We start from the raw sequence: 21,430 nt of genomic DNA, 5'->3' as shown, positions 1-21,430 counted from the left end.
TGAAATCTCTATTCATAATCGCTGCCTTTTCCCTTTAAATGCTTGTTTAAGAGTGTAGATTATAGTATTTGAGCTTTCTTTTTCTAAGGTGTCGTCATTTCTCGATGGATGCGAGTTTAGGTTTTTGTATGAGTAGCAAGGTCGGGGAAAAAGAGCAAAATCAAGTGGCTAGTTGTTAAAGCTAATTTCCTAATAAGATTTGTCTCCATGCTTAACATGAAGAAAAGTGATGAAAAACATATAGCTTGGCGTGTGAATGGTAAATACGATCAGTTAAAAGTAAATTGAACTAGTATTATTACATCTATAATATAAACAAAACTGACTGAAATTATCGATTCTGAATTCACAATGATTTATGCATGACAACCAGCCAATAACTATGTAGTTGGTTCGAGTCATACTAAGAGGGAAATAATTTTTTTTAAACATAAACAAGAATTTAAGCTAAACCTAAGAGATTGAAAAATTCTACTTGCGCTCAAATCAAATACTAAGTTGTTAAAATCAATACGCTTATCATCATATGTAAACATGTGGACAAATTATTCCAGCCATTTGATAAAAAAGTTGGGTTACTTCAAATAGAATCTCATTGCTATTTTCATTGCGTGGTCTCTTTCTTTAATCACAAGAAATAATATGTCACAACATAAAATTTAAACGTTTTTGAGACAAAAAGTTCGATTCCTTCAAACAAGGTATGCAATTCTCTCAAGGAAGGATGGAATGCAAAGAGTTGGTCAAGCAAAATTATTAGAATAATTCCCCTATCAATATATGGGAGTTTTAAATTTAAATGCCACTACCATTTTCAATTCAATTTCTTTTCATATCTACTTCGTACATCTAATTACGCGTTTGGTATTTAAGGTAAAATAGAATCGGAGGAATAAGGAATGAAATCAAATTTATTACTTACTTTTATTATATTTTTCATTCAAAATTTTTATTTTATTCCTTTCTTATTTCATTCTATTATGCAAATCAAACATGATTTATGCTATTTTAGGATAGCCATAATCAATTGCTCTTGAATTTAGTTACCAAAAAGATAAGAATTTTGATTTTAATAATATGTTTGGGAAATGTCTTAAATTTGAATTTATGAAGATTTGAAAAAAAGTGCAACACAAAATTTTATTGAAGTATCTCTACATCGAGCCCGATTTGCATCACAAAATGCATGTATTTGAATGTCATTGTAAGTTGATAGAACAATTCCTTGGCTAGGTGATTGTTTGAGGTATTGTAACTCGATGTACTGCAACCAAATGAGATGTTCGAGGTTTGTCCATGAATTGACCCAGTATGTGTACTACGTATGCTAAGTCTGGTCTTATGATAGTTAAATATATGAGTTTCCCAACTAATCATTGATATGAAGATGGATTTGAGAGTAGTTCTCCACGAGTCTCACTAAGAGTCAAATTTGGTTCCATGGGTAGGTATCCTGGTTTAGCACCAAGAAATCTAGTTTCCTCAATTATCTCCAAGGCGTACGTCCTTTATGATAAAGAGATGCTAGTTTTTAAGTGAGCCACTTCTATCCCCAGAAAGTATTTCAAAGTACCAAGGTCTTTGAGTTTGAAACATTCTTCCAAGTATTTCTTGAGCGCATCAATCTGTTCCAAATTGTTTCCTACGAAAATGATGTCGTCTACATATACCAAGATAATGGTAAAATTGTTATCGTTGAATCAGACGACCATAGAATAATCTACTTTAGACTATTTATATTCGGTACTAATGAGGGTTGAAGAAAGCTTAAAATACCATTGCCATGATGCTTGTTTGAGGTCGTATAGGGACTTCTTGAGTTTGCAGATTCTAGTCTCCCCCTTTCGTTCGACACTAGGAGGAAGGTGCATGTAGACGCCTTCATCAAGGTCATCATGCAGGAAGGCATTATTGACTTTGAGTTGATGAAGATGTCAATTTTGTGTAGCAGCAAGGGCGAGAACCATCTAAGCAGTGACCATTTTGGCAACAGGAGCAAAGGTTTCAAAGTAGTCGATACATTCTTTCTGATTGTAGCCTTTTGGCAACAAGAGGAGCTTTGTAACGTTCCATAGACCCATTTGAGTTGTGTTTGATTTTGTACACCCATTTGCAATCAATGAGTTTCTTATTGGGTAGAAGAGGAGTCAAAGTCCAAGTATGGTTGGCTTCCAAAGCATCAATCTCAACACGCATAGCATCATGCCACTGAGGATCTGAGGAGTCAATGGGATGAGGTAAAACATGAGAGGGTGACTCAGAAATAGTTTGGCTAAATGGAAATTGATCCTCATAGAATACCACATCACGAGACATAAAGGTGTTACGAGTTGTAAGATGATAAAGTTGATAACCTTTTTGTCTGCATGGATATCCAAGGAAGACACAATAGATGGCTTAAAGATCAAATTTTGATGGATGTCGGAAGTGAGTGGAGGCATAATAGAGACATTCGAAGACTCCAAGGTGATTTTATTTAAGTGGGGTGTTGTATAGTTTTTCGTAAGGAGATTTTCCACCCAAAATAGGAGTAGGTTATCAAGTTGCTGTGAGGAGAGCATCACTCCAAAAATGTTTAGGCATATTGGCTTGAAATAGGATGCCCTAAGAAACATTCAAAAGGTGACGATGTTTACGTTCCGCTACTCCATTTTGTTAGGAAGTAGAGACAACTAGTTTGATGGATGATTCTCTTTTCTAAATTGAAGGAGGAAATGTCAAATTTTGGCCCATTATCACTCCGAATAATCTTTATAGTGGTTGAAAATTGATTTTCAATGAGTCGAATGAAAGATTGGAGTAGAGGACAAGTATTTGATTTATGATGCATTATATATACCCAAGTACATCTAGTGTAATCATCTACAACGGTCAACAAAAATTGAGCCCTAGTGAGAGATGGAACACAGTAACCACCCCAAATATCCACATGTATTAAATGGAAAGGTGTAGGAGAAGAAATTAAACTTGAAGGAAATTCAAGGCAAGTTTGTTTAGCCAATGAGCAAATAAAACATGATTCTAAATTTGAACCAATGCCAGAACATTATTAGAAACTAAAGACATAATTTTATTGGATAAATGGCCGAGTTGGTGATGCCAAAGTTAGGAATTTGATGTAGCCACCTGACAACGAGCAAAATTTGTTTTTGTAAAGTAATACAAGCCATCCTGCTCAGCTCCTTGTCCAATCATCTTCATCGAGCGTAGGTCCTAAATTAGGCACATATGAGTAGAAATAATGATTAGACAATTGAGAGTTTGACATAACACATGAATGGATATAAGATTGAAGTCGAATGAAGGGATATATAGGACATTTTTTAAAATGAGAGAGGGAGAAAAAACAACGAATCCAATGTGGGTTACCACAACATGAGATCCATTTGGTAGTCATACAGTATGACCATGCACATGGATAGAGTAGGTTAAATCAGCTGGAGAGCACACCATATGGTTGGTGGCTCCACTATGTAGAATTCAAAGAGTTTGAGGAGAATTTTGTGTGATTTCAACATTGAAAGCCATTGGGAAGGAGGAATCAGAGGAACATTTTATTTTATTTTAATTTTTTTTTGTGAATCACGGGCTGGTCATGTGATCTTCTTCCTCAATAGCCTCGAATAGTGAATTTCAGATGGTGTATTTCACCTATTTGACAAAAGGACCGAGAGACAGAAAAATTTCTGGGCAGAGGTGTTTAGGGCGGCGCCTCTACTTCGATTTACAGAAATAAAAAAGCCCCAATATATGAAGGGGAAAATGAATGCCAATTAGCGTGTGATAGTCACGTTTATGGTCAATCAAAAGAAAAAAGAACTCTAATTTTTCTGAGCAAGAACAGAAAGGAATTAAGAAGAGAAAAGAAATTTATCCCAAAGAAATTTTACGCTCTGATACCATGAAGAAATGCAAAATGTGAAAAAAAATAAAATAAAGGAAGAGAAGAAGAGAGATAGAGAAATGCATATCTTGTATTTCTCAGTATGAATATTACAATGCACTGTAAGGATATTTATACACATAGATTTACAAACAAATTACCTAAATCACGCTTGAATCAAATCTGAATCACTACAAATAAGCCTGTGTCTGGTGAGTATTACTTTTGAGTTGTTTTGACCAATTCCAAGCATGATTTCCTGCATTTGTTTTTTGCTTCCAGTGAATTTGCCTTTGGGTGGGCAATTTTCTTAACATATCTTAAATTCATACTCCCAAATGCTGCATAAAAGCTTTGAGTCACTCTCAGCTTCCAAAAAAAAATTGACATTTTATCCTATGCTAAAAAATTTTGGCTTTCAAAATATCAATAAAAAATATATTTATTTAAATAACACAAAATGACACATGGAAGAAGTTCTCCATAGTATGAATTTTATAATGAAATTTGAAAATAAATAAGAAATAAAATACATTCATGACTCATGTTTTGTTGCTTTAGTTCTATAGTTACTTTTTTTTAGTATTTACTAGTGTGGTGCCTATGTGTCACGGTCTGACTATTTTCACACCATTGTGAAAGGGCCGTGCGGCGCTAGCTAAAGCACTCTTTTTTAACTAGCCAACCTATTGTTCACCAACATTCATCCATGAAACACTTTCATTAGCATTCAATCAAATGGCAGCGGAAATAGTAAGCATTCTTGAAAGCAGTTGCAAACAAGTATTAAACATTGAATCTACGAAATTCATTAACAACACCTCTGTTGACATCGTGTGTTTAGCAAGGGAGGCAAGTAGGCTAAACATATTGACAATAGCTAGTGAGTTTTACAATGACTGATGAACACTCACCCTCCCCTAAAGAGCTTTCTAGGTCATTCCCACTCTAACACTAGGAAACATCAAAGTGATCGAGGAGTCATACTGCCTTATTTGGCATACAAATAAACTACTAGTAGAAAATAACCCTACACTAGTATTTACATGATGGAAACTCATCCCAAGCACACGAGACAAGTGGTCACAGGGAAGCATAATGCCTTGAACAAGCTTAACTCGTGACATTCTCCCCCACTTATGTGGTCGACGTCCTCGTAAACTTTGGCGTTACGTACACTTCAACTTTGTCCATGAACGGTTTCATATTTTCTATAGAAATCCAGCTGATTTCTTTTTCATGAAGGCATTTCCACTTCACTGGAACTTCTGCCACTTCTTCCTTGAGGATATAAGCTTACTGTCTACAAGGATCTCTTCAAATTCACGTGTGTCAGGTTGCACTGTCTTCAACTTTGCTCTGTTGGCATTGAATGGCTTGAGGCAGCTGACATGAAACTGCGGTCTTCTCCCCTGATTTGCCCACTTCTTCATCTGCTTAGAAACTTTCTCTATATTGTTTCGGGCAAACTTTGTATTTTGTCTCCATTCTCTGGTGAAGATTTACGCCCTGGGACTCTTTCGTCTGTACAACTCGCCCATTGTGTGAGGTAACAGTGGTTATTGGCCTATAACAAGCTCAAAAGGGTTCTTGCTGGTGTTGAGCTCCTTTGGGCATTGCCACATAACGGAGCCACATCAAGTAGTTGCACGCCATTCTCCTGGTTGTCATTGACAAAATGGCGCAAGAACTCTTCTAGTAGCTTTCTAAATCTCTTCATCTGTACGTCTTTTTGTCGGTGATAATTCGAAGAGATGTCAAGATATGACCTGAATATCCTGAAAAATTTTGTCAAGAAGTTGTCAGTGAACATTAAGTCTCGGTCACAATCAATAACTTGGGGAACACCCCAATGTTTCACAACAGTCACAAGGAACAAATGTGTCATCTCCTTTACCAAATAATACTTTGGTGCGGCCATGAAAGTACCATACTTCTTCCGCTCCCCCTTGTTTTGTTGGCAAGTGAGGCAAGTTTTGGTATAATCAACCACATCATCCCGCATGTGCGGCCAACAATACCTCTCCAGTAGTGCTGTCATTAGAGTCATTCTCCGTGAATACCCCTCAACGAACTTCCTGCAATATCTAGTAAGGCCAAAAAAGGAATGCAACTCCTTCACTGTCGTGGGGATCTTCCATTCTTGAATCATCCTTACCTTCTCCATACCCCTCTGGATACGACCTTGTTCAACCACATGACCAAGGAATTTGTTGCTCCGTTGAGCGAAATAACACTTCTCTTTCTTCAAATCCAGATTGTTTCCCCTCAGCCTATCAGACACCTTTTGTAGATGCTCTTCATATTTCCTCTGAAACCACATCAATGCTCCCAACAGTTCTTTGGAAGGGCGAACACATCCCGCTTCCAATTCATCAAGCTGTTTCCCCAACTCTACTATCTATGGAGGCGCCATCCAACATAGCCTTTTAGTAGGTGGTTACACTCCTGACAACAAGTCGATCTGATGCTCCACAATACGTTGTGAAGGCAAATTATGAGGAAAATTATCTGGCTTCACCTTCTTGTACTCATCCTACACAAATTGGATGGTCGTAGACACTAACTCTTGGCCTACTTCTTTGTCTACCACCACCGTGGCTAGACGTGTCTGCTCACCTTGCCCCAATCTCTCATTGAGTTGCATGGATGAAAGGAACTTTTCGTCATCTCCTTTCGTTGCAACGACTTGTACCATGCACGAGTGATCTTCCATCAGACATAGGGAAACAATCGAAGGCATTAGTATTACCCTCGTCTCCCTTAGGAATTCCATTCCTAAAATGATTGGAAAGTCATCCAATGGCACCGCTGTGAAATTTGCATAACCTTCCCACTGTCCAAGCTTCACAGTAACTTGCTTGGCTACTCCTAGAGTAGGCCAGACTACATAATTAACTGTTTTCATGCGTCCTGTATCCTTCTCTAAGGACAATTTGAGTCTCCATGCTTCCAACTGCGAAACAAAATTATAAGTAGCCCTCGTATCCACCATAGCGCGGGTACTCTTCCCATTGATCCTCAAGTCCACAAACATTAACCCTTTTGCTCGTGTAATTCGATGCTTTTGCCTGCTTTTCCAATGCATTCAGCTATCGTATTGCACCTACCATCGGGGCATCATCCTCTTCCTCCTCACTTTCCACCACTTGTCTCGAAGTGGAAGCTTGTAAGGTATTGAGTAATCCCTTATGTTGATACTCACTCACTCTATGAGATCAACCACACAAGTAGCACGAAATTTTACTCTTCTCCTTTCCATTTTGTGTGTTGAACCCTTGAGACGATGAAACTTCCTTTGAGGTTGATGATTTAGAGTCGGCTCCCCCACTATTGGGTTTTCCTTTCTTGAAAGACTTTCCACTGTTTCCCTCTCCGTCAAATCGTTTGGACGAAGCGGTATTATCACTAGCGTAGTCAGTCAAGCGTTCCGCAGCAACTTGTGCAGTAGACAAGTCTAGAACTCTTTGCCCATGAAGTTCAATTCTTGTCTATGGTTTCATCCCCTCTATAAAATAGAACAATTTGCCCTTCTCCGACATATCCCAAATATCCAAAATCAAAGCAGAAAATTGTTTCACATATTTCCTGATTGACTCGTATGCTTGAGATCTCTCAGCTTTCTCTTTGCATTATACTCAACATTCTCAAGAAAGAATTGGGCCTTGAACTCTCTCTTAAAGTTTGCCCAACTATTGATTACACAGCTTCCATTTTCAATTTCTTTGTACTTGGTACACCACCACAATTTTGCATCACCAACCAAGTACATGGTCGCAGTATCCACTTTTGCCTATTATGAGGTCATCCTCACAACACGAAAGTACTGCTCCACATCAAACAAGAAGTTCTCTAACTCCTTGGCATCCCGAGCACCCTCATACGTCATGGGTTCTGGTACCTTGGTCTTGCTAACTCCCGGAATGTTGGAGTTCCCTATAGCAAGAACCATCAGATTCAACTTTGCATCTAGATCCACCATCTGAGATTGTAAAGTTTCCTTTGTATGGTGAAAGTCCTCTGAAATCTCACCTAACAAACTTGCTTGATGCTTTTGTGATCTCATCACTTCATCAACAAGTTCTCTTATTTGGTCCACCTCCGCGGCCACAGTATTGGTTGTTGCCTCAACCTGTGCTTCTAGCACGTTGATCCTCTCAGCATTGTTTGGTACCATGGTCACTTACCAAAGCTTTCCAAATCCCACAACGCAGGTAACTTGAATTCTTGTAGCAACTGAGCCATGGCTTTGATACCAAGTGTCACAGTCCAACTATTTTCACATCGTTGTGAAAGAGCCGTGCGGCGTTAGTTAAAACACTTTTTTTAACTAGCCAGCCTATCGTTCACCAACATTTATCCACGAAACACTTTCATTAGCATTCAATCAAAGGCAACGGAAACAGTAAGCATTCATGAAAGTAGTGGCAAGCAAGCAGTAAACATTGAATCTACGAAATTCATTAACAACACCTCCGTTGACATCGTGTGCTTAGCAAGGGAGGCAAGTAAGCTAATCACGTTGACAATAGCTAGTGAGTTTGATGAACACTCACCCTCCCCTAAAGAGCTTTCTAGGCCATTCTCACTCTAGCACTAGGAAACATCAAAGTGACCGAGAAGTCATACTACCTTATTTGGCATACAAATAAACTACTAGCAGAAAATAACCTTACACTAGTATTTACATGATGGAAACCCATCTCAAGCACACGAGACAAGAGGTCACAGGCAAGCATAATGCCCTGAACAAGCTTAACTCGTGACACCGTGCAATGCTCATATGTGATGTAACAATATTTTTTTTTGTCTTTTCAAAATATTTTTGTGATGTTTTAAAACCAATTGAAACTTATATAAAATAATCGTTCCCCTACCAATGTTTACATATATATAAAACAATATTTTACCCTTTTGAAATGTACTGTTTTACCTTCATTGGAATATAATTTTGTCATAAATTTTTGTAAGAACATATGGTCCTCATAAAGATTTTGATCAAATATGTAGCATTTTTACCTATGTTTAATGAAATAAATTGTCATCATGAGTGAATCAATGTGAAGTTAGTGTGATGTAAATTTACATCGAAAACATTTGAAATTTGTTAAAATTGCATTAACCATACATGCTTCCTCGTCCATTAGGTCATGAAGTATTTATTAATTTCAACATTTATGATAGATTTTTTCGCCATTTGTTAAATATTTCAAATGTATTCATTACCAAATAGAGTAAAGATGCATATGATTTTTGAGAGCTACCATGTGAGCATTTACATTTTTAACAAAGACAAACATAATATGATATGATATTCACAAATAATCTAGTAACAGTTGTATAAACCTTCTTATATTCTCATTAACGGCAAAGTGATCAATTTTAGTACTAATTGAATTTTCTTTTTCCCTAAAGAAAATGAAATGAAAGAAAAAGGAAAAAAAGCACTCATTTAGTGACTCTTAGTGCAATTTATTGAACAAGACAATGTCATTGATTTGTTCATTTATCTGCTTTTTCAATGTCTAGCATTTGAGTCCGTCGACCAGACTTCTCTCCTTGTGTAATTAGCTTTGGTGATTGGTTCTTCTTCTTTAGCGTAAGTGAAGAACACCAGAACAAAAAGGAAACTACTAGGAATAATTTCATCATTATCTCACCCTTAGCAACAACCTTCTTCCTGACCATGTCTACCTTTTCTAAAAGGAACCAAAGGGAATGAAAAAAAAATTCTCCAACTAGCTTAATTTAAGTAACACCCAAAAATTTGTTAATTAGTTGTAGACATCAAGAACATGAGTCCACCTGAACAAAATTAAGACAATTAGATGTCCATCTCCATGGCAAAATCATCAATTTTCTTCTCCTATAGCTACTCCAAATACTTTTTAGTGTCATAATAAATAATAGTATACTATATCAAAGTTTAGCTTAAAAAATTGGATAGTTACAGATCTAGCTGGAGAAGAGAAGTCTCATGCATTGGAGGTGTTGGAGAAAGACATTGCCATGCTTTTACCTTATCTAGCACTTATTGCCATTGTGATTCTGTAGCAGTCATATACAATTACTATATCCTAAATATACTTACCTGCGTAAGGAGTTCTTCATGTATGGTAAGTCGCACTTTCCTAATCCTCTCCACACTTGCAATAAGTTCATACATGGAAGAATGAACTTTACTTTCAAGAAAGCCCTATTTTTGGTTTGCAGAAATATAAATGAAGGATATGACAGATTGAATTAAAGAGTAGAGCTGTAATTCCTTTGGGCTTTCTATAAACAAGAAAAAGGAAAACCTCTTATTGAAATAAAAGAGATGGGTGCAAAAGAAGAATTACAATTTCTTTTGGAGTCAGTAAGAGTAGAAGCTCTAATTGAAAAGTGATCTAAAATCCCTGATGAAAATGGTAGAAATATATTGGTGCGAAAAATCGAGGGAACCATGGATCAAACAAGGGGATAAAAACCTAAGTTCTTGGACAAAATAAACGTCTTCTACAATTTGATTTCCAAAATTCAATTAGAAAGGCAGGCTCTTAACGAGAATCAAGAATTCAAGGATGGTGTTTATTAATTTTTAAAAATAAACTAAACAATAAATCTTCAAAGAGCACCCAAATTATAGGCATTTAGTGGACAACTAATGATTCTAACCGTTGGATATTTATTTCAAGCTGAAACTGGTGTTGTCGACAACTAATGTTCAAAGGATAAATATATTGAACTTAATCAGCGTGAAAAATTTAATCGAAACACACATTTGAAGGAGCATTCACTATTACCTTAATTGATATAATTTCATTGTATTTCTCATTAAGTGTATTCGTTGTTTTATCTTCTTAATAAGTTGAGGCTGCTAAGTATTTCTAAGCTCACAAATTTTGAAATTCATATTACATTTGAGTGAGCTAGAAAAGACCTTGGAGATTCTTTGTTTTTGTTCTTGTTACTTATAATTGCGGAATATTATCATGGAGGCTGTTTTATCCTAAATGTAGTGACATTGAGTATCGATTGGGGTGCCAAGAAAAGTGTGCGAGAAAGATGGTTGTCCTGACTATGAGATACTAAGTGTAATTGATAATGGATCATAATGAAAACACTTAAACGACGTTGTTCGTAAAGTGGATGTAGGTTTGGTGACTGAACTACTAAAAAATTTGTCTCTCCCCCTTTGTAGATTGATTATTGTCTTATGGTTGTTGTATGAATGTGTTTAATTCGATCTATCTCATGGACAAGTTTTGATTATGCTTAATTTAATCTATGATATTATCAATATATTTTTTTAAATGTCTCAAGTTTTGAAAAGCCACTTAATCCACTCCTCTTCCTGGATGCCTAATCAGGCCAACGGTAAGTACAAATAATAGTAGTCATAGTCTCCTACATGTTGGTTGTGGGCACGGTTGCCGTAGGCATGGGATTAGTCTGACGCGTAAGCCCAGAAAGCCATCGTATCCAAAAGGAAAAAAAAATATAGCAGTCATAGTCATCCTCCCCTACCTTATCTTGTTGCATTTGAAAGGATATGCTAACTACTTGACAATGCATTCAATAAGGTCAATTACCCTTTGGCTCCTAAATTGGGCGAGCAAACAAAAAGACATACGACATAATGTAGTTTCCACTGTGCAATGAGTGTGTGCCAAAGTATACTGATACATAATACAATTGCCACTAAACAAATACTAATAATGCAAACAAAAACAATTAGACATAGCTTCCTTATTAAGTGTTGAACACGAAGGATTACTCTCTTTTTGTCATGGCAGGCAATTTCCTCCCACTTTCATTTGGTACTTTCTGCCTTTAGAATCTTCCCTCAATGAACTGTTCAATTTTTAGATTTGTTTATTATTATTATTATTATCTCAGCCACTTTCTTAGTTCCTCTCCCTTTTGTTTGATCTTGGTTGTTGAAAAGAAGAGCACCTGGTATCAGCTTATAACATGTAAGAAAAAAAAAATTATCAAAAAATTTAAATCTCATTGCAAAGTACTTAATTATTGTAATAAGAACATTGGGCAAAATAAGCATAATTATAATTGAAGAGTAACGATATACAATTTTTTTTACTATTATTTTTTGGGTATTTTATGGAGTGTAGGATTCTTGTCTCATATATTTCTTTATCAATTCTTAAGATTCAAACTCAAAATCTTTAATATAAAAGTTTCAAATTTTAATTGTTGAGAATTCCACTTGTGAGTTTGTCTCGCATTGAAAAAATTGAGTGAATGATGGGTGCTTATATGCATAGTTGGACCAAAAACCCAATTGCTTTAAACTTTTGAATCAAGTTAGTGCTCACTCATGTGTATCAAACCTACTCATGAACTCCCCCGACTAACATTAATAATTAATACTTCTTAAAGAGTTATGTTTTCTTTTTATACTATTGTCTAAAACAAAAAGATTAGAAGCTGAAACTTTGGAACCACCTTTTATTTTTTTTGGGGAGGAATATCCTTTTAGTTGTGTGGCTTGAAGAAAAGCCTTTGGATATTCTGCCTTTAAAAAGAGCTGCAAGGAAAGGGTTGGTAAAGAAGATAATTGCTTGGAAAGAGGGGGAATGGAATGGAAATATATATATATAGAAATTCATTCATACTGCATATTGTGTGCATACATTGCAAGGAAATCTCATATGAGTGGCTCTTAATCTCTGCAAAGCCTTCATTAATCAACATAAGATTTTAAAAATTAACATCGAGCAATATAAACCGAAAAGATATGCGGCCATGAATATTGGCTAAAATAAAATATTTATATCTGCGTGTTTATTTCTTGAGCTATACACATTAAAAATAGATTTCCTCTTTACATGTTTGACATTAATGAAGGTAAAATCAGTTTATCACCTGTATAACATCTAAAATACAAACACACGAACACGCAGAGGATGTAACTTTCCATTACCTCTATATGCCCATAACTGTACACACACATACACACACGTGTGCATTGACACATACATCCTTAATTAAACAAAATCAAATAATTTATATTTTTTTTTCCATTTTTTAATCATCTTTTTTTGTTGGATATTACAATATTTTTCATTTGTTTTCAGTCACGGGGTTCCCTAAATGTGCCCAAAACTGTCCACTTGCATTCTCTATTAAATAAAAAATGGTATTATACTGAATATAACAATCTGGGTATTTTTAAAATTTAAAAATAAAAAATTTGGGACCCTTGGAAAGTAAAAGCAATGATGGGTAAAGCGGCTTGGAGTTAGAAAGAGAGATTTTGCTTTGAAAGTGGAAAAGGACACAATGATTAAGAGATAGGGGAATTTTCCTTCGACGCCAAGGCAAGAGACACTTGTCTTCATCTTCATTCTTCACCTTCACCCCGCCCTAAAGTCACAACCACCATTTGATAATAATGCACGTTTGGTTCTTTGGGGTCCACAACTCCAATAGCCTTTTAGGTGTGTTGGGTTCACCCCATTTTTAGGGTCAATTTAGAATTTAGAAAATAGAAAAAAATAAGCAAAATATTAATTTTTATATATGATTAACATTTGATTTTTTTTTTTAAAATTTTTTAAGTATATTTGAACTGGTTTTGACCACTTTTAATACTATTTGATGTAGTGAGAGAATAAAATGAAAAATATATTTCTTTCTTATTTTATTTTTTTTATAAATAAAATTCTTGATCTAAATGGGCCTTAATGTTTTAAGGTGTGTAATACACATGACGTCTTATATTTAAGTTTATTTAATCATTTAAATCTGATATGTTTGATGTCTTAATGTTTTTGAGAACGAAAGGATTTTTATATGCCATTCTATATATTTGTACCCTCTTTTATAGGTAAGTTTCCTGAGAATTTCATTCCCCATTAGAATCCTATTTTTGTACTAGGAAACCGTATTGCACCCTCCAATTATTTTTGGTTAATTGTATTATTTAGTATTGAGTTTTTTAGTTTTTGTTTATATGTTGACATGTTTTATTCTTACTTGATGATTCTTTGAGGTGTGTGCATGTTTGAGTGAATACTCACTTGATCTACATTTGTAGTATCTATACAATGTTAGTTTTATATCCCTCTCTTGTATTTTCAAGTTTTATTTTGATTTTTTTGCATAAAATCATATATGTTGTAGCCTAGGTTGTTTGTGCACAAAAAAAAAAAATTCATTTTTGTGATGAAAAATGTCATTTAGTATTGTTTAAAGTGAAGTCATAGTCTAAATTTATGAAGAAATTGCATAAAATTGTATCAAAATTACTTTTTTTTTTTTAAAGTTGGGCATGTAGACGATCAATTGGCCTACAAGCGAGGTTGACTGTCCTGGGACTTTAAAAAAAGTAGTCATTAGGCTATAATAAATTGTTGGTTAGCCTCTGCAAACAATCTACTGGCCTGTCTAGAGGTCATTTTTTTTTTGGGTCATTTTCTCTAATTTTTATTTTTTATTTTTGTAAACTTAATGTATCTAAACACTCTGTTGGCCTAACATGACTTTCGAATTTCGTTTTGATGATAACAAATGAAGGGGGATTTAACATGTGTTGTTAAAGGATGCTGTTTCAGGAATGCTTAATTGACAAAGTTCAAAATATCAAAGGAAATGCAAGTTCAATATCACCAAGGACCATAAACCTACACTTATCTTCAAAGTGATCCAAAGGAAGCTCAAGTGAACCAAAATGATTTGGAAAATAAAAGTTGACTCAAGCTCAAAATCTCAGAGGACTCAAAGCAAAAACTCATATGAAGACTTCAAGTTTAGAGTTTTTAAGGCTTGAGGATTACTTATGTAAGTACTTCATAGTGGAGTTTGAAGCTCATTAGGGTTTGTTATGAACTTAGAGACCCTTATTTTTAAAACCCTAGAAAATATTTTTATAAGTAACAAAGCAAGAGAGTTAGGTGTTTTTGAAAATTGAACTAGAAAATAGAAATTTTGTATGTTCAGGCGACTGAAGTATAAGCTCAGACGCCTGAAAATTTTCCTCAAGCGACTACAGAATAAGTTCAGGCGCCTAAAGATTTTCCTAATGAATTTCTGAAGAGGCAGTGTAACCTCAGGAAATTGACCCTTGTCACCTCAGGTGTCTGACCCTATTTTTAGTTGAAAATTTTCAATTTCATAGAACTTTAGGCGACTGACCCCGAGACTTCAGGCGCCTGAACACTATTAACAACTATCTTTTTTAAAAGTTTTAAAATTCAAATTAAGTTTATTGTGCCCCAAATTTTGTAAAAACTTGGGAAATACTCCAACTAAACTTGGGCAACACGAATTAACCTTTTTGAGCCTACAAATACATGTTTTCACAAATCAAACTAATACCAAGCAATTGAAAATTTGCTCTTCAGCTGAAAGCACTCTTGTTCTCTCAAAGCTCTCTCTTGCTCACTCATGCAATCTGAGAATTACTGAAATTTTGAGCTGCTGATCATTCTTCTATGAGCTATACAATATGAATTGCTTATTTCCATCTAGAGAAGTATTCCGTTGAAATTGTAACTGAGCTTCAACTTTATTCCTTTTGATATTTGTTATTGAAGTATATAGTGATTTCAATTGTATTAACCAGCTCTATCTGAGAGCATTCTTTGTACAAAAGAAATTTGTTTCTTGTTTTTTATTTCTTGACGGTTCAGATGATTGGATCGTTGTAACCGAGCGTGGGGTATGGCTTGGAGAGGGGGCTCCACCCTAAAGGAGGGTTGTAAATGGTTTGTTCCGTCTAGAAGTGAATGAGTTAGTAGAATCCTTAGGTGGTCTTACCTAGGGCAAGGACGTAGGCTGGGGATAAGCCTAACCTCATAAAAAAACTCGGTCTCACTCTCTCTACACTTTTCTATTTAAATTCCAGCATATTCAATTGTGTTTTCAAAGTGTAGGTTTGCTGGAAAAACTGAGATTGAGAAGACCTTTTAATCTAAGAAAGTATGTTGGTTAATATTTTACAGAAACCTTAAAAGGGAGTACATTGATTAACCGCTTGTGGAAATCATGATTAAAAGGAGCGCTTAAAAAATCATTCATACAGGGTTACAAATTGAAAATTGGCAAACGCTCAAATAAGAAAGTGCTGCAAGCTTTCAATATTTTGTTAAGTATTGTGTGATTGGGTAATTGTTTATTCTTTGGTTTGTGATTGCTATTTGGCTTGTGTTTGGATTGTGATTGATTTAACATTAAGTCATTTTTGTGTGTTTTTTTTAAGTTTTTCGAAAGATTAAAAGTTCATAAAAACAATTAAAAGAATTTTTATAAACCCAGTTCACCCCCCCCCCCCCCCCCCCCTCTTGGGATAACACCTTGACTTTCACACTTATTAGAGTGTATAGTCAAGTTTTTATATAGAATTCAAGATGTGGTTTCATGGTTTTTCTATAAAAAAAACCAACAATTCATCTTCAAAATAATTTTCAATGGACTTTAAGTGTTTTCAAGTTTATTAGCCTTAGTGGCTACATAATCATATTTAATGTAATTGATGATATTAACCTATATGTAATTCCAAGTGTAACCTATATTTCCAAATCATGTTAAGTATATGTACAAGTGACAAATACATGAAGGTACTGAATCAAAGGCAAAGATCAAACCGAGTAAACATTCGAGTAAGAAAGATCAATATGTACACTAAATCAGAAGAACTCAAGCACATCCAAAAAAAGTCATAGAGTAATAGGGAGTGTTTGAGGCAGTATTTATTGTAACTCTTGTAGTATTGTTTCACCCAAGCTTATTGAGCAAGAGTTGAGCAAATTGTATATGCATATTAGGACATAAGAGTATATAGGATATCACCAAATCATAAGTTCAGTACTTATGAGTTTTCAAAGTAAAAATAAGAGTTTTATAAAAATATCATGTGAATTTCGGTGTTATCCCAAGAAGGGAGGGGGGGGTGAATTGGGTGTTTTAAAAATTATGTCCTTCAAGTTCTAATTTTGAAAACTTTCAATTACAAACTTGCAAGCCACTTAACAACTAGCTCAATGTTTCACAATTAATCAATTTATGTCTTTATCGAGCATACAATTTTACTCAATTACTCACAAACGTACCAAATGTTCAACACATACACAATAAGTAGATAATTTCAATGCAAGCAGAAATTAAAAAGAGTTAAAGGAAGAGAGAAGACAAACACGATATTTACGAGGTTCAGCCAACCCAGCCTTCGTCCTGACCTTGAGCAACCCACTTAAGGATTCCACTAATCCCTGCTCCTTTAACTGGGATGGAGCTTCCCTTTACAGTCCGCTACTTACAAGAGGCGTAACTTCCTCCTTCTGAACCCCGGTTCACAACTCGAACCATGAATACAATATAAATGTTACAATTTCTGCAAAACTCAAAATGCTTCTAATCAAGCTAGTGAGTAAAATAGAAATTCTAGTACATAATCATATGATAAAACATGAAACTCAATATGTATGTAACGATAAGATCATTATATGAGTAATGTGATGCTTCCCAAATTTATTTTTTAATCAATATCTCCCAAAAATAATTTCTTAAAAATAAAAACTTTGGAGATCTTAGGATTTGATTTCAAATCACTTTATGCAAGAATAACTAATAAGATCTTTTAAAAGAATAGTCTTGAATAATATGCAAATCTAAGTTCTTGCTATCAAATAACTTATAAGATTAAACCTTTGAATAAAAAATATGTTTTTTGATATTACAGAGATTTAAAAAACAATAGTTTTCCAAGTACTTTTTGTACCAATAATTTAAAACTCTTTGTATAAAGATGTAACTTTGAATATCACAAGGATTCAATCTTTGGAGTGCTATTCATAAAAGATTTTTCAAATAAATAACTATGGGAAAATAGGTATCTTGCTCCCAAGAATATTTTTATATAAACAACTAATGGAGAAGAATACCGTTTAATAATAGATTAAATACTCAATGAAAGATTTTTCAAAACTTCAAGATCAAACCTAGATTAGCAAAAGATGTGCGTGTATTCGCTTGGATCTTGATGGTGAGAATGCCCAGACAAATGTGTATTCTTTGGAATGCAAGAAAAGATTCTTCGTAGTAGGATTTAGGGCTCTCAAAATATACTAAAAGTGATGCTCTAGGGTTTAGAGATTAGATTTATAAGTGTTTTCGGCAGTTGATCAAATCTTGGACATTGGATCATTTAGAAATAAAGGTTTCATATATATTTGTGCTGAGATGCCATTCTATGCTGCGACATTTGTCAATGAGAGCATGCATTCGTTGACGAGTGTACAACGCCTGTTCGTCAATGAGAACTTGAGTTCGTCGATGAGAGCACTGTTTGAAAAATTTGAGCTCTCGGTATTTTTTCTTCGACAAGAACAAACTGTTCATCATTGAGTGGCCTTCATGCGTTTGTCGGTGAGGCCTCTAAAATTTGCCTCTAAAAATTTATTCAACCTAGAACTAATGTAAAGGTATCTTTCATGAAATGCATGAGTTTTAAGGTCTGTCTAGGATAAATTTGAGCTTCGAATTATATCATATGAAATATGTAAATACAATTAATTCTAAATACCCATTGCACTTGAAGATCTTCAACTTGAAGCTTGCTTCTTCATCCTTCTCTTCTTCTAGTTCCATGGATTAAGCTAAGTGGTATGTACTTTAGGTTCATCGCGGCTTCCATATCAATGTTAACATTCGTGCATTCTAAATCATAATCATGTTTACAAACTCAATCGCACAGGTCAAATACCAAGTGATTTGTCATTATCAAAATAGGATTGGACTCATAAAGTCAACAATCTCCCCATTTTTGATGATGACAAACACACTAGTAAAAATGGGTTACGTCTAACAAGGCTCCCCCTAAGATAATTCATAAATTAGAATTTAGCAATATAATTTACACACAATGAAGTTCATACCCATTGTAGAATATGCAAATATTTTTGATAGTACAACTTCTCCCCTTTTCATTCAAAACTATTTTTGCTGGTATATACTTATATACTTCTCCCCTTTTTGACATAAAAAAAAAGTATATAAAAAATTGTTCTAACATAAATATATCTCATCTTTAAAAAAATTCCTTTGTGTCTAAATTGTACTGCGAGATATATCTCCCCTTGTGTTACTCAACTTACTTCTCTCCCTTTTTAAGGTATAACTGTGTTGTTGAATCAATTTTGTTGACCTTATAGGTCACGCCCGGTTTTGATTATGACAAATACTCATTGTATCTAATGAGTGTTTGAGACTTTGTGCAGGAACCTAAAAGTGTCAAGATCAAGATGCATGTAAAGAAAATGAAACTTGAAGACCAATTCATGTTTATAATTGTAATACGTATTCAGTTGTGTAATTGGTCTGTAATAGTAATTAGGACTTTACCTGTAATAATCATCACACACATCACATGCATGGTCTAATAGGTAAGCTCAGGCCAAAAATGAATCATAACTAAAACTAGACCTAGAAAAGACCTAAGACACTAACCCTTGCACTCACATATGTTAGGCACATTGAATAGGGTGCTTGTGAATCAAAATAAGATCGAAATGCACACTTTGTGCACTTTCGGTCAACCGAACCATGCAGTTCATTTTGCCCCAATTGATCGAACCCGGTCTGGGTCAACAAATTGACCTTGTCCCGGTCGACCAAATTGTATATTTCAATTAGCCCCCGATCGACCGAAACCTCCTGAAATCAACCATTTGACTTCCTGGTCGACCGAGCCCAAATTGTATGCCAATTGTCTAGTCGACCGAGGGTCCTCGGGAGAAATCCCAATAGTTTGGTCGATCGAATTGCTCTATTAAAAATTAGCCTGGTCGACCGAACCTCAGTAAAATGGAAAAATCGCCTTGAACATGTACATCCAATCAACCGAGTGCCAGTTCAAAATATGCCTAGTCAATAAACCCATATGAACTTTGGTCGACCGAAAGGTTTCTGGTCGACCGGGTCTCTCGGGTTGCCCTGAATTTTTTGCCGCGGTTAAATATTTTAAACGAGGTTAATTACGTTAAAATGGTTTAAAAACTTTCTTAATAATACCCAATAGGTCCCTAACGGTCATAACTCTTCCCATGTCTATATATATATATATATATATATATATATATATATATGAGATCATTTGTGCAAATTAACATGAGATTAGAAGATTTGATTAGGGAAAATTCTTTGAAAATCCAAAACCCTATAGTACTCACTTTTGAGCCTCCTACACTTATTTATACCTGATCTTACTACTCAAATTTCTTTGTAAGTATATTTAAGTGTGGTTGTTCTATAGGTTTGATCTTCTTGCTTTATTTGATTGATTTAATTTTCTTAAGAGTCAAACCTAAGTTTTCTTAGGGGACTTTGTTAATAAGTCTCTCCTAAGAAGACTTATATTAAACTTCAGAGTATTGCACATTCATTGCAATATCTTGTGAAGTTTGTATTTATTTTTGGATTGCAAAATCTCTTCAAAACATTTCCAATAATCTTGTGGGATTTATTTTGATATAACTTTGAAAAGATATTTGTTTATGTGATATTGATCTTTGTTGCAATATTCAATGACTAATATATTATTTGTTGAATACAAATATTATATATCTTTTGCAAACCAAACATATACATTATTTGAGTATCATACGATTGAGAAAATCTGCTGATTGAAATATACATACATATATATATTGTTGGGCTAATATCTTTGTTTGAGCACTTAGATTAAATACATATTGTCATACAAAGATTATAGTGATTGCACTCTCACACACTAATCACATCGATAGAAAATATTTAGTTGAGAGTTGATATATCTTAAACCACATTGAGCTTACATATTATATCTTGTTGGTGGTGTATATGATTGTGCGTAATTGGGTACATATCTGCTTTACTTGAAAGCACAATCACTGTACCGTTTCATTGATTGAGCAAAACTTTTGTATTCTAGGCACGGGCCTGAAGAGGGAGACTAGCTTTTGAAATAGTCTCGGATTGGCTTAGACCTGGTTACGAAAGTGAGGTGCACCATCCTGTTAAGGCGTGTAGGTTGAGGTCAGCCCCGCTAATTGACCTAGTTGTAATGGTTGAGGTTAGTCCTGTGCTAATTAACCTGGTTTGTATCGGTGCCGCTGCACCCTTAAGTGAGCCTTTAGTGGAATCCTAGGACTTGCAAGTTAAAGGCGGGGACATAGGCACAATTGGCCGAACCCCGATAACATATCGTGTGTTTGTTTATATTTCCGCACTCTATATTTACCACACATGCATGTTACGGTGTGAATGATGCATAAGATTTAAAATTTTCATATATTATATCTACTTGCGCATTTGGGATTGTATAGAAAGACCCTAGGTAGCTAAATCATATTGATTCCTTATTTAACCTAGGAGAAAATTTTAAAATTCTAATTCACCCCCTCTTGGGAATACACCAATTCTAACAATTGGTATTAGAGCCTCGTTCCACTTAACTTAAACGTTTTTGCAAAAAGATCACAATGGCTCAAATTGGTGTATCCCTATTCGGTAAAGGACAGTCACCTTTTAGTCCTCATATATTCAGTGGTGTCGATTACACCACGT

At 34.8% G+C, this 21,430-nt stretch overlaps 1 protein-coding gene across 2 annotated transcripts in view; it reads left to right on the top strand.

Annotated features, from left to right (window-relative positions):
* LOC131149151 (NDR1/HIN1-like protein 10) overlaps nucleotides 1-11,141 on the top strand; it is a 31,065-nt gene extending 19,924 nt beyond the window's left edge. For both annotated transcript variants that reach the window (XR_009135146.1, XR_009135141.1), the window contains exon 3: nucleotides 10,885-11,141. The gene's annotated coding sequence lies outside the window, so the exon portion shown is untranslated. The remainder of the gene's footprint in view (nucleotides 1-10,884) is intronic.
* Nucleotides 11,142-21,430: the final 10,289 nt, after the last annotated feature.

This window comes from Malania oleifera, chromosome 2 (assembly GCF_029873635.1).
Source record: "Malania oleifera isolate guangnan ecotype guangnan chromosome 2, ASM2987363v1, whole genome shotgun sequence".
NCBI lineage: Eukaryota > Viridiplantae > Streptophyta > Magnoliopsida > Santalales > Ximeniaceae > Malania > Malania oleifera.
This window is presented reverse-complemented; position numbering and strand designations above follow the sequence as displayed.